This window comes from Phascolarctos cinereus, unplaced genomic scaffold (genome assembly GCF_003287225.1).
Source record: "Phascolarctos cinereus isolate Bilbo 61053 unplaced genomic scaffold, phaCin_HiC Scaffold_1;HRSCAF=81, whole genome shotgun sequence".
NCBI lineage: Eukaryota > Metazoa > Chordata > Mammalia > Diprotodontia > Phascolarctidae > Phascolarctos > Phascolarctos cinereus.
This window is the reverse complement of record NW_027555514.1, coordinates 282656611-282670596: the sequence shown is the minus strand read 5'-3', so window position 1 is coordinate 282670596 and position 13986 is coordinate 282656611.

Below are 13986 nucleotides of genomic sequence, written 5' to 3'. Positions count from 1 at the left end.
GTTGTAAGAATTGGAACCAATAGGAGGAACCACCAGAAAGAGGAAACAAAACACAACAGCAGAAAAAAATAGCAAATAGCATGCTTCGATCTGCATTCAAATGCCATAGTTCTTTCTTTGAATATGGATAGCATTTTCCATCACGAGGCCTTTGGAGATGTCTTAGATCCTTGTGTTGCTAAGAAGGATTAAGTTTATCAATATTAGTCATCGCACAACGTGGCTGTTACTGTGTACAACGTTCTTCTGGTTCTGCTCACTTCACTCAGCATCAGTCCATACACGTCTTTCAGGGGTTTTTCTGAAGTCCACCTGCTCGTCATTTCTTATACCACAATAATATTCCGTTACATTCATAAACCACAACTTATTCAGTTATTCCCCAATGGATGGGCATCCTCTCAATTTCCAATTCTTTGCCTCCACAAAAAAAAACCTGCTATCAATATTTTTGTACATATGGTTCCTTTTCCCATCTGTATGATCTCTTTGGGATACAGCCCTAGAAGTGCTATTGCTGGGACAAAGGGTATGCACATTTTATAGCCCTTTGGGCATAGTTCCAAATTGCTCTCCGAAATGGTTGGATCCGCTCACAACTCCACCAACAATGCATGAGTGTTCCAGTTTTCCCACATCTTCTCCAACATGTATCATTGTCCTGTTTTGTCATGTTGGCCAGTCTAACAGGTGTGCTGGCCCACCCTCCTTCTTGACCCCATTGGCTGAGGATCCAGATGTCAGGGAGAGGTTCCCCCTCCTCCAGGTAGACCAAGATGGGGGTGTGCGGATGGGAAGAGCAAGGATGCCAAGGACATTCTGGGTAGCAAGAAAAGTGGAGGGGGCTTGAACGGTCAGTGGGGGAGGTCTCGGATTCAAGTGATTTTGGAAATTTGTTGATATCATTCGGTTTTGTGTCCCCTTCACTTTAAGGGGTGGGGGAAGCAGTTCATGAAAACTAACCAGTGCATCAGCTGAGTCTGCTGGTATATGTGACATTCCACCCCAGTAGTCCCCCACCTCTCTAATCTTCTCCTCTCTTGGAGCACCCCCAGGTCAATTTCAATTCAATTCAGCAAAGACTTAAGTGCCTCCTAAGGGGAAGAATTCTGCTAAGTGCTGGAAACAGGCCAAGAATGAGTCTCCAGTTCGAGAAAAGCTCCGGGGGCTAGGAGGGGGCAGAATAGACTCCACACTTAAGGTCTTAGCTCTCGAGCTCCAAGAGAGAAGAAGAAATCAAGGTGGAGGGGAGGGAGCAAAGAAGGAATCCAGACAAAACACGACAGAGGAGGGGGGGGGGGGATGAGCAAAGGGGATTCTCCTAGTCCAGGCCCCTCCTTGAACAGAGGAAAGAGAGGCTCAGGGAGCCAGCGAAGGCTTTGTGCGGAAAGTGTCATCTAGTTGGGCCTTGAAGGGAGAAGCAGACTTCCAGAAAGGCAGAGCATTAAGCCAAGGACAAACATGAAAGCATCCCTGCCCTCGAAGGAATTCTGTTCTACATGAAGATACAACACATGCAGAGAGAAGTCAGTCAACAAACATTAAGCTCCTACTATGTGCCAAGAGGATAGAAAGCTGGTCGCAAAGCCAGGAAGACCTGGGTTCAAATCCTCTAACATATATTGGCTGTGGCAGTACATGGGCAGCTCACTCCACCATTCAGTGCTCTTGGTAACGAAGATGGTAAATTCCAGAGAAGGTGCCTATGTGTATGACAAAGAGAGTTTCCTCATGGCGGCATTCCCCCTACCAATGAAACAGCAGGTTCAGTCACTGGCTCTGTCCCTTCTAAGAACCAGGCAAATTGAAAATTATCCCTTTCACTCAAGGAGCTCACAGCCTAAGACAGGGGCAGGAGGAGTGTTGGGGAAGAAGCTTTGGTCCAAAGTTTGGCAGTCACAGGGACAGGGCATGAAGCCAAGGGGCAGTGGATTTCCATGCCCTTTCTTATAGCAATGAGAACATTTATCTGACTGTTGTTCTCTGAACAGAAGATGAGCAAGATGGGGAGAGCTGGTGACTACAAGGTAATTTGAGGAAGGATACAACACTAACAACAATGGGAAGAGTGGTGAGGGAGAGATCCTGGAAGCCTTCACAGAGGTGGTGGCACCCAAGCTGAGACTCACAAGGAAATGAGGATTTGAAGAGAGCAGAGAGGAAGAAGGGGCCAAGCACGGGAGACAGGCTGTGGGGGAGGGGTTGGCGAGTTCCAAGGACATATCCAGGAAGACCTGGGCTCAGTAACAGCTCAGACGAGTACTACCTGGGTGACCCTGGGCAGGGCATTTAACAACTCTGGGCCTCAGTTTCATCATACATAAAATGAAACAAGGAGTTTGGATTTACGGCCTCTGCGGTCCTTTCTAGTTCCGAAGCCATTGATCAAAGGCTCCCAGTTTCCTTGTGTCTAAAATGAAGGGATTGGACTAGATGTCCTCGAAGGTTCCTTCATGCTGTAAATATGACCTCTATACAGAATGTGACATATATGGAGAAGGAAACTGTTTCTTTCTCCATATATCCATATATGTACATACATATGGAGAGAGACAGATGGATAGATAGATAGATAGATAGATAGATAGATAGATAGATAGATAGATGGAGAGAGAAAGAGAGAGAAAGAGAGAGAGAGAGAGAGAGAGAGAGAGAGAGAGAGAGAGAGAGAGAGAGAGAGAGAGAGAAAGAGAGGACATGGCAGACCACTCCAGCATCTTTGCCAAGAAAACTTCCGATGGTGTCATAGAGTTGGACATGCCTGAAATGGCTGAGCAGCAATACAACAGTATGTGAAGGTGAATAAGGTTAAATAAGATCAGCAGAGAAGTCTGGAGCCAATTTTGAGAAGCCTACAAGGCCACATCCTAAAGGCAATTGGGAACCACAGAGGACTCCTGAGGAGAGGACTGACATGATCAGACCAAGTTTTAGGATGCACGGATGCCGTCCTTTTTGAAAAGCTGGGTGGAGGATAGCTGACAGAGAAGACACGCTGTAAGCCAAGAGACCAATTAGGAGACAATGCCGATGGTCTGGACCAGAAATGATGGGAGTTCAAACTGGGGTTGTAGTTGTGTGAGTGGAGAAAAAGGGAGAATGCAAAGGAAGAATTCCCAAGACAACTCCCGATTCAACATGGGGAGTGAGAGGGAGGAAAAGAGTCAAGGATAATTACGAGATTACATGGGTGGGGGGAGAGGAACTGTGATGGTGGTAGCACTCTTGGCAAGAATAGAAAAATTTGGAGGAGGGGCAGACGTAAGAGAAAATCTCCTGAGTTTGAGATATAGCCAGAACGTGTCTGCGATGGTCCACGGCTAATAAGTGATGCAGCAGCAGAGCTCTGAAGACGGATCTGGGCTGGCCATGTGCCTCTTCCACATGACAGCTCTGATGAGCATATCCCCCTTAATCTCTTCTGCAGGCCGAACCACCCTCAAACCCGATGCTTTTAACTGGTGACTGGACGCCAGTTTCCAGTCTTCTCTTCCTCTTCGTTGTTCTTTGGCAATGCTTTGGCTTATCCAAGTCCTTTCCAAAATGGGATGCCCAGAAAGTCAGATCCCATCTTCCCAACCAGCTGTCTCCATCCCCATCTACCTTTCCCTTCCGAAGCTTTCATCACAATGGTGATGAAAACACCACCTGTGTCCCTGGGGGCCTCAGTTTTCTTGCCTTGGACGGCATAATCGCATCATCTTTGTGGTTTGCCTTAATTTTTTAAAATGCCTTTTGTTTTTACATCGCAGTCATTTCCGGATATACACAGCCTCTCCCTCAGTGCTTGAACTCGGGTGCACACACACACACACACACACACACACACACGCACGCACGCACGCACGCACGCACGCACGCACGCACGAAGCACCGTGAGCCTTCTCATGTAACAAAGATAAAGTTAAGTACCATCAACCAAGTCTGCTGGGGAAGGCAGCCTTCCAAACTCACTGTCTCCTCCTGCCTCAAGGAGAGGAAGGAGATACATTTCCTCATGTCTTTTCCAAGGCCATGCCTGGTCATGGTAATCCCACATGTTTCCTGTCTTTTATCAGGCGGGTCTATAAGTAACTGACTCATATTTCTCAGCCATCTCCATGATTTGGACTTGTCCTGAATCCTCCAGAACATGAGGACAGACATTGGGGAAGAGACTACAGGAGTCTTCTGAGGCCTTTGTCCTTCCCCTGACTCAGGCTGGCTGGGTGACTCTGGACAAGTCATTGTCTCTCTCAGTGCTCTAGATGACAGATGAGCTGCAGAGAAGGTGCTGATCTGTATTGGGGGAGGGAGCATGCCCAGGTCTTCATTCCTCATGTGTCTAATCAATGAGCTTAGCAGAGAACCTTTGCTCCAAGGGCACACAGGTCCCTTTAAACGTCTGCAGAGAGCCTCACAGAAACATATGAACATTGACATATGTAGGTCCTAGGGACCCCTAGTAAGCAAAAGCTCTAAGGGTGTCTTTAAAGAGATCTTTTTTTAAAAAATAAAATTTTATTTCATTAAATATTTCCCAATTACATGTGAAAAAATGTTAACATTAGTTTTCAAAAATTTCCAGTTCCAAATTCTCTCCCTTCTTCCTGTCCCTCCCCCATCCCTTGAGAAAGCAAGCAATATGACATTGATTTTAAAGTCATGCAAAATACATTTCCATGTAACTACATTTCAAAAGAAAACACACACACACACACACATACAAATAAGAAAAATAAAGAAAGTTTACAAAGTCGGCTTCCATCTGCACTCAGAGGCCACCGGCTCTCTCTGGAGGTGGATAGCATTTTTCATCATGGGTCCTTTGGAATTGTCTTGAATCATTGTATTGATCAGAATAGCTAAGTTATTCACAGCTAATCATTGCACAATGTTGCTGTTACTGTGTACAATGTTCTCCTGGTTCTGCTCATTTCACTATGCATCAGTTCATGTAAGTCTTCCCAGGTTTTTCTGAAAACATCCTGTTTGCCATTTCTTATATTACGCTAGCATTCCAATCACAATCATATACCATAACTCGTTCGGCCACTCTAAGTTGATGGGCATCTCCTCAATTTCCAATTCTTGGCCACCACAAAAAGAGTACTATAACTATTTTTCTACACATGGGTCCTTTCCCTTTTTCTTTGATGTCTTTGGAATACAGACCTAGCAATGGTATTGCTGGGTCAAAGGGTATGCACAGTTTTATAGCCCTTTGGGCATAGTTCCAAACTGTTTTCCGGAATGGTTGGATCAGGGGCAGCTAGGCGGCACAGTAGATAGAGCTCCGGCATTGGAGTCAGAAGGACTTGAGTTCAAATCTGGCACTTGACACTTACTAGCAGTGTGACTCTGGGCAAGTCATTTAACCCTGATTGCCTCACAAAAAAAGAAAAAAAAGCAGAATGGTCGGATCAGTTCACAACTTCACCAACAGTGCATTAGTGTCTCTGCTTTTTCCACATTCTCCTTTTCCATCATGTTAGCCAATCTGATAGGTGTGAAGTGGTATCTCTGATGGAGTCTTAGTAGACAAGCTTGACACAAGTCAGGAGTCTAATGGGGCAGCTCTCAGGATCCTAGGAGCCTAGTGTTACAACCAAAAGGGACCTCAGATGCCATCCAGTCTAAGCCTCTCATTTTACAGAGGAGGAAACTGAGTCCCAGAGAGTTGAAGCAATCTGCCTGAGGACATCCAATATTGCAGGGTGGCAATTAGGTGGCATAGCGAATAGAGTGCTGGAATTGTACTGTGAGTACTGTGAGAGTGAGGAAGACCTGAGTTCAGCTTCTGTCTTAATCACTTCCTGGTTGTGTGACTTGGGCAAGTCACTCAACCTGTCTCTGACTCAGTTTCTTCATTTATAAAATAGGGATAATAATAACCCCTATTACCTAATAGGGTTTTTGTGAGGATAAAATGGTGTAACATATGTAAAGTGCTTTGTACATTTATAGTGTTATACAAATACTAGGAATTATTACTGTTACTGTTGTTATCATTATTATTGTATTAGAAATGGGATTTGAATTCAGGTCCTGAGTCCAGAATAGTACTCTTTCCCCTACACCAGGATGCCTGGGTCTGTTTCTTTGTATTCCTTTTGAATCCTTAGAGGTTATATAACCAAGTGTCTATGTATATGTCCTGTCCATTAGATTGTAAGCTCCTTGAGGGCAGGGACTATTTTAAGATAATAACTATACTTTAAGATAGATAGACATCCCAAGACACTTCCTAGCTGTGTGATCCTGGGCAAGTCACTTCACCCTGTTTGCCTCAGTTTCCTCATCTGTAAAATAAGCTGGAGAAGGAAATGACAAACCACTCCAGGGTCTCTGCAGAGAAAACCACAAACGGGGTCACGACTGAAACAACTGAATAACAGCAACAGCAGATAGATGGATGGACAGATAGATACATACACACATTTATTAAGTGCTTATCATGGGCCAGGCATTGTGCTAAGTGCTGAGTTTACAAATGTCAGCAAACAAGAGTGCAGCTTAAATTCTGATAAGGGGAGCTGGGGGGGGGGCAGGGCACAAAGCAGGTGGGAAAGCAGCATGGAGGCCTGGGCCCTGACCAGGCAAGGCAAAAACCTATCGGTAAGAGCAGAGGGACCCAGCAGCCACGTCTGGGTTACCAGTGGGTCAGAGGAGAGAAGGCATGGGACAGCGGCTGTCCTGAGGCCAAGGCTTGCCAATCAGGGCAGAGGAATTTTTTCTTTGTATCTCCAGTCCCAGATGAGGAAACTGAGGCACAGTATCTGGCATGCACTTTGCTGATTGATTGACTTATCAAATGTTCCACAAAGTTCTTTCTTATTGCTTTTGGGTATATGATGAAACCAACCTCACACCTTCTTGATCAATTGCTTCAGAGGGAATCTGTAAGCTGTTCTCAATTGCACCTTCTTTCTGTTTCCCATTTAATTTTAATTTAATTTAATTTTATTTTTTAACTTTTAGGCAATTGGGGTTAAGTGACTTGCCCAGGGTCACACAGCTAGTAAGTGTCAAGTGTTTGGTCTGAGGCCAGATTTGAACTCAGGTCCTCCTGACTTCAGGGCCGGTTGGTACTCTATTCACTACACCACCTAGCTGCCCCTCCATTTAATTTTTAGTGAGAATATAGTGGTAGCTCACTTCCTCCAGGTGTGTGTTAAACACCTACATTAATAAGCCCAAGAGGAGTGGTTCTTGGAAACTGCTTGATTCACAGCATGTTCTGCTCCTTTTAAGCCACCATCACTGTAGAAGGAGAGAATCCCAAGGGACTGGAGGCTCTTTTGAATCCCCAGCTACGTATCTAACCAAAGAGGTTAAAAAAAAATTGTCATCACCTCATGTCCCCACTTCTGGTGAAGAGCCTTGGACAGCAGATGTAAAAACCTGGAGAATTTCTGTATTGGTGGACCCAGCCAGAGGTGATAACTCCATCAGAATTTGAGAAGCTAAGGTCTCCTCTATTTCAGCATGAAACATCAGAGAGCAGATTTTGTACAGGAACTACTCCGGTGATCATAAGAGAAAAAGAGATTGGACTGACCAGATGTCCAAAGTCCCTTTCATCTCTAAGACTCTGTGGTGACTTTAGGGCCTGGAGAGGTTGTTACGTCAGTTTACTTAATAGGAGGCTGGGTGTGTAAATTACCTGGGACAGGATTGTTTTCAGATTATACCAATTCCTATGTCCAAAACCTGCTTAGTTAAAAACCAATAGACACAAGTTATATTATTCTTAGAAAGGGGATGTTAACCTGAGTTCAAATCTGGTTTCAGATACTTGACACTTACTAGCTTTGTGACCCTGGGCAAGTTACTTAACCCCAATTGCCTCACCAAAAAAAAAAAAAAAGAAAAGAAAAGAAAGAAAAGAGATGATACCTTGGGATCTCATTGGTTTAGGGAACTCACAGGTGGAGAAAAGGCCCCCACCAATCCCTTCAGAGTGGTCTAAACCAGTGGTGTCAAATTCAAAAAGAAAAAAGGCACTACTAACCCATATATATAAGGATCACTGCAGGCTATATATTGACTTGGAAAACCACACATGTTTATATAATTCTTTTTATTAATACATACATTAATATATTCATTAATACAGGTAATTTTTTATTTTATTACTATATCATTTATTATTTTATTAATGCATCAACACATTAAAATCTTATGAGAATCACATTTGAATCTGGTTCAGGACACACTTAGGAGTGGGGTAGGCTGCCTGTCCAGACCTCTGTTCTAAGAACTTTGAAGTTAAAGGGACTTGCCCAGGTCTCACAAACAGGACTCACTGGAACCCAGGCTTTTCTGGCTTTGAGGCGAGCTCTCTATCTCTTCCACCATGTCTCCATTTTCCTTATAGCTCCTAAGAGTCTCTTCTGACAGACATATGAACACACCTAGGTATGACATGCACGTACATACCTATCTTTGCTTCTCGACATGCAGCCTCAGAATGCTCTAAGATGGAACCAGGAGACTCGCTCTTGAGTCTCATCTCTGTGATCTCTGCTTCTGGCTCCCAGGCACTCGGCCCGCATCATAGGTCCTTAATAGATGGGAAATTGAATGGCATTGACCTCGGCTAAGTTACTTCTCCCTCTGAGTCTCCGAGGTCTTGTCCACAAAATAATGAATGACTACATTACTTCTAAGATTGGTCCCAGCTCTAAAGCCTATGGTTCTGAGCCTTGTCTTTTTAGAGCATATTAATTAATTTTTGGTAGTGGGGAGGGAAGAAGCTGCTGTTTTCGGTATTGGGACACTGTAGGTCCCTTCCATTCCTGCTTGTCCTTTAATTTGCCTTTGGAAAAGGGGGTGGGGAGATAATGAAGTTATGGAGGCAGGAATCATAGGTAGGGGGGTGGGGAAACAGGAAAGAAGGACCCCCTCCCTGTAGGCATCATATTCTTTAAACAGGAATAACCTGGTTCCCACTGGCTGATGTTAATCATAGCATCGTAGAATTTTCTGAAAAATGCTTTTTTATTTTACAGATGAAGAAACTGAGGCTCAGACTTGTCCAGGGTCTCACAGCCATCTAAAGACAGAGTCCAAACGTATACAGAGTTTATGGTTTTCTTCTTTAAAACATTTGGACCAGGAGTCAGGAACACCTGAGTTGAAACTGGCCTCAGACTCCTACTGGCTTTGTGACACTGGTCAAGTTATTTAACTTTTCTCAGCCTCAGTTTCCTCATCTGTAAAATAGGTGCTATTATCATAGCACCTGCTTACAGGATTGTTGTGGAATCCAGTGAGATAATATGTGTGAAGTACTTTGCAAATCTTAAAGTACTCTATAAATGCCAGTTATTATTATTATTATCATCATCATCCTCATCTCTAAAACTATCAGTATTTATGTCAATTACCCCTCCGATACTGAGGCCTTTCTAGTTCTCAGTTTTCTCGGTAAGAAGGGCTTTCTCCTCCATGTCTCAGCCACATCCTAGCCTGGTCACATCCCAGGCCTTACCAACACTCAAAACTTCACTGCCTTTGAGATCTAGAACTTTGAAATACTATTTTCTAATGAGTAATTCTCATCCTTCCACATCTTCCAGTCTCCCAGCTCATACAAATGTGAATGGCCCAAACCTCTGTTCTAGGAATCTTCTCGTGTTTGATTGAAACTATTCCTAATGAGGGTCAGAGCCCCCACCCACTGAATCCCCTCCCTTAGGCTAGTCAGGACTTATCACAGGACTTCATATCATAACCAGAACAATTCAAACCTAAAATAGAAGGCATTGTGATGTCGAGAAAATACATTAAATGCAGCACTCCCAAGGCGTGTGGCCCCAAGGAAGCCACCTCACCTCCTCCCATTTCCCGGGGAAGGCAGGGTTTTGAGTCCAGCTCAGTCCCAGCCTAGAGTCAATGTAAGGAAGCCAGAAATGTGGGGATAACTACTTGCCCTTCAGATGACCTCCTGAAGGTGCTATATAGCTTGATATCTGGGTCACAGCTGCTATTCCACTCAAGATCATCTAGAAATCAGGAATTGGCCACCCAGCACTCCCCACAATGATGGGGTGAGAAGTGATTGTCCAAGGTTTGGAAGAGCTAAAAACAATGGCTGGCCCTAAGAAGAGGAAAGTGAGTATAGATAATTGTAAAGTTCTACAAACTGGGTTAAAAAGGCAACAACCCCAATAGTACAAATGCAGAATGGAGAGGATGAGATATTTTGTGTGAAAAAGATCTGAGGGTATTAGTGGACTACAAGCTTAATGTGCGTCAATAACATGATACAGTAACCAAAAAAGTTGCTCTGGTCTTGGGCTGAATTAATAAAAGGGGAGCTTCCAGAAAGTGATGGCTTTTCATAGACCTGCAAAAACCTATTCCTTTTTCTCCCTGGACCTTGTGACTCCCTCATACACCTGTTTGTTTTTCATATTTAAATGTGTCCCTTGGTTTCTGTTTCACAGAACTGAGAGTGGGAAAGGCCCTTAGGGCCAAGAGGTCCAGTCCCTTCATTGGACAGAGGTGGAAGTCGCAAAGTGGTTCGGTAACTGCTCTTACCCAAGTGACTTCCGCTCACTGGGCCTCAGTTTCCTCACCTGTAAAATGAGAGTGTTGGACCAGATGGCCTCTGAGAGTTTCTTGCAGGCAGCTCCTGGGATCCCAGATCTAGAAGGGAGTTGCAGAGACCACCCAGTCCAACCTCCTAGTGCCTTCCTTCGGTTAATTATTTCCTCTTTATCCTGTGTAAAGCTTGCTTTGCACATATTTGTTTGCGTGCTGTCTGCCGGGTTAGATGGTAAGCTCCTTGAGGGCAGGGAGTGTCTTTTGCCTCTTTTTGTAACCCCAGCTTTTAGCAAAGTGCCTGGCGTATAGTAGTCATTTAATAATTGCTTATCAGCTGACTCTCCTCCTAATTTCTCTTCATTCTTCCCTCTCTCCTCTTTCTCTCTTTTTTTTCTTCTTCCTTCCTTTCTCATCCTCCTCCTCCTCCTCCTCCCTCTTCTCTCTATCAAGTAAATGGTCCTTATCTACAGACCGGAAAGTTCTGAGGGAATGAAAACCATTGGTGTGGAACAGCCGCAGTCCAAAACCTTCTTGGAAAAGGTGGGACCAGCTCTGATCCTTGAAGGATGAATGAGATTTGACATAAGGAGGAACCATCGGAGGGCGTGGACAGGATGCCTCGGGACCACAGCGGGGAGCAGGAGGAGATGCGGTCGGAGATTGGGGCCGGGCTAGACTGGGGGAGGGGTGGACTTTCTCCGGCAGGCCTCCAGGAGGGAGGCGCACCTGCCTGGGGGAGGACCGGTGGGGGAGCAGAAAGGAGTGAGGCGGGCAGGGCTGAGAGCCGCTTGTGGTGAGGAGGACAGGATGAGATCACGTCTGAGCTCCTGGAAGAGCCAGCCTTAGATAAACACCCGCTGAGGCTTCAGGATGCTACATAGCGCTTGCTGCTCCGGAGGGGACCCAGCCCTGGCGTGGCTGGGGTGGGGGGACACACAGGGGCATGCGACAGCATGTGTCTATGTGGCCTCTCGGCGTGTCCACGTGCGCTCACATGTGTCTCTGTGGCGGTGTCTTCCTCCACCAGTGAGAGTCTAGGATCCCCGGATTACAATAGAAAGCCCTTGGGGGCAGGGACAATTTCATCCATTCTTCGGGCCGGGTGCGGAGCTCCCAGGCCGGCCCGAAGGGAGAAACTTACTGAAAGCTGGCTGAGCCACTGATCGCTTGCATTCACGTGTCCCGCTGAGTGTAGCTGATTTGAGATCTGTTAGTGTGCGCCTGTGGGCGTTCGTCCCCTAGTCACTGAGCTCCGGGAATCTGAGTGGCGGAGGGGTGTTTCACGATTCTCTGGAGAAGACCCTCCCCCACTCTGGGTTCTGACAGGGGCTCACCCAGCCTTTGCGGGGTGAGGATGAGGACCTCGCTCCCTACCGAGGCGGCCCCTCCGACTTTGGGGCAGCTCTTCATTTTACAGATGGGGAAACTGAGGGAAAACGCCTTGCCTAAGGTCATACAGCTACTAAATGGGTGGGGCGTGGGGGGGGGGAAGAAAAAGCAGCACTCCATACGAGGATCCTCTCTCATTTCAGGAGAGCTTTAATTGTTAGGAAGTTTGTGTTCGCTTTTTCTGAAATCGAGCCTAAATCTGCCTCTCTTCCAAGGCGTGCCTATTGCTTCTAGCTCTGCTCTCTGGGGCCAAGCCCTCCACAAGAGAGCTTTTCAAACATGCTGTAAGATGCTATAATGCTCTCCTCCCCCTGCCCCAGGCTTTTCTTCTCAAAACTAAACATCATCCTCAGATCCACAGGTCAAGGTGTCCAGACCCCTCAGCCTCGTGGTTGCCTTCCTGAAAGAGTACACTTTTGTATCTGTGTGCTTGTCAGGGTGTACCCATCCATCTCTCTCTCTCTCTCTCTCTCTCTCTCTCTCTCTCTCTCTCTCTCTCTCTCTCTCTCTCGACTCTGTGGTGTGTGTGTGTGTGTGTGTGTGTGTGTGTGTGTGTGTGTATCAGTTGCTGGCCCATGGGTCTATCATTGTGCAATAGTATGTATCCAATCCATTTATCATAGGAGGGACTTTGGACATGATCCAGTTCCCCCCAACACACACACACACACACACACACACACACACACACACACACACCCTTTTTTTTACACATGGGGAAACTGAGGCCCAGAAAGGTGAAGAATGGTCACACAGCTGCCAAATGTAGGGAGAAGAAACAAGCCCAGATTATCCTGTTTCATGGCATGGACAGGAAGGATGAGTGTCAGGGAGTGCAGCCCTAGAGAAATGACTTTCCCAAGGTCATACCCATAGTAAATAGTATCAAGGTCCAAATCTTATGTTCCCCTCTGAGATGACCTTTGATCTCTTCTTCACATCTCACCTAAGGACCTAATTGTTTGCTTCTTGCCCACCTTGTTAAAAAAAAAAAAGCAAGCTCCTTGAGGTGAGGGACTACTTTTGAAAGTCTCTCTTTGTATCCCCAGGCTTAGCCTAGTGCCTGACTCAGAGCATAGTCAGTGTTTGTTGATTGACTGCACAATGTTTGGGTATGTGTGTCCAGTCACAACTACTTTGGAGTCCCGGAGTCTCCTGAGTCTCCTGCATCTCCGTGGCTGTGTTGGGCAGCGGGTGCCCTGGTGTGATGTGTTTGTCTTATAGAACAATAAAAGGGACTCTGCCTTTGGAGGGTCTGAGGGGATCCGAGTTCAAATACTTCCCTTGTCTCTTCTACCAGGGTGATGTCACTTCACGGCTCTCCTAGCCTCAGCTTTCTTGCCTGTGAAATGAAGGGCATTAGATTAGTCTCCAAGGTCACTTCTGTGCAGTTTCGGGGTTTGTTGAGATAAAGTAGAAAAGCCTCTGGCTGGCTCAGTGACAGCCACATCTCCTGCTAAAGACAGACAGCTAAGTCTCCAGCGCCTGGCCCTTCCCTCCTCTATGTCACCCACACCCTCCCTCACTCCCCTCCTTTCTGGGGAGGCAATTGGGATTAAGTGACTTACCCAGGGTCACACAGCTAGGAAGTGTGTGAAGCCAGATTCTGACTCAAATTCTCCTGTCTCCAGGTCTACCTAGCTGCTTGTCCACTACTCCTTTCCCCTCTTGCTTGTGCATTGAACCCCTGCCCCCAATGAGGCTCCAGGAGCAGGAGAGAGAGAGAGAGAGAGAGAGAGAGAGAGAGAGAGAGAGAGAGAGAGAGAGAGAGAGAGAGAGAGAGAGCCTGGTCCCTTGGAGTCGGGCATGTTGGGGGGAGGGAGGGGGCAGGGGCTGGAATGTGTTTGTGTTCCATGCATGGAAGAGGAGGGAGAAGAAGGAGCTTCCTTCCCCGTGACAGATGCTGGAATGTTTCCGCTAATCAAGGAGGAAAACACTGGAGCAAATGAGGCTGAGCTGGGAGAGGGTCGAGCTGGGCTCTGGCGCCTCCCGCCTGCCCCCCTCCCCCTCCTTCTCCTCCCTGGAAAGGCAGCCACCTGTCCAAAGATGGCCTGGAAAGTCTGG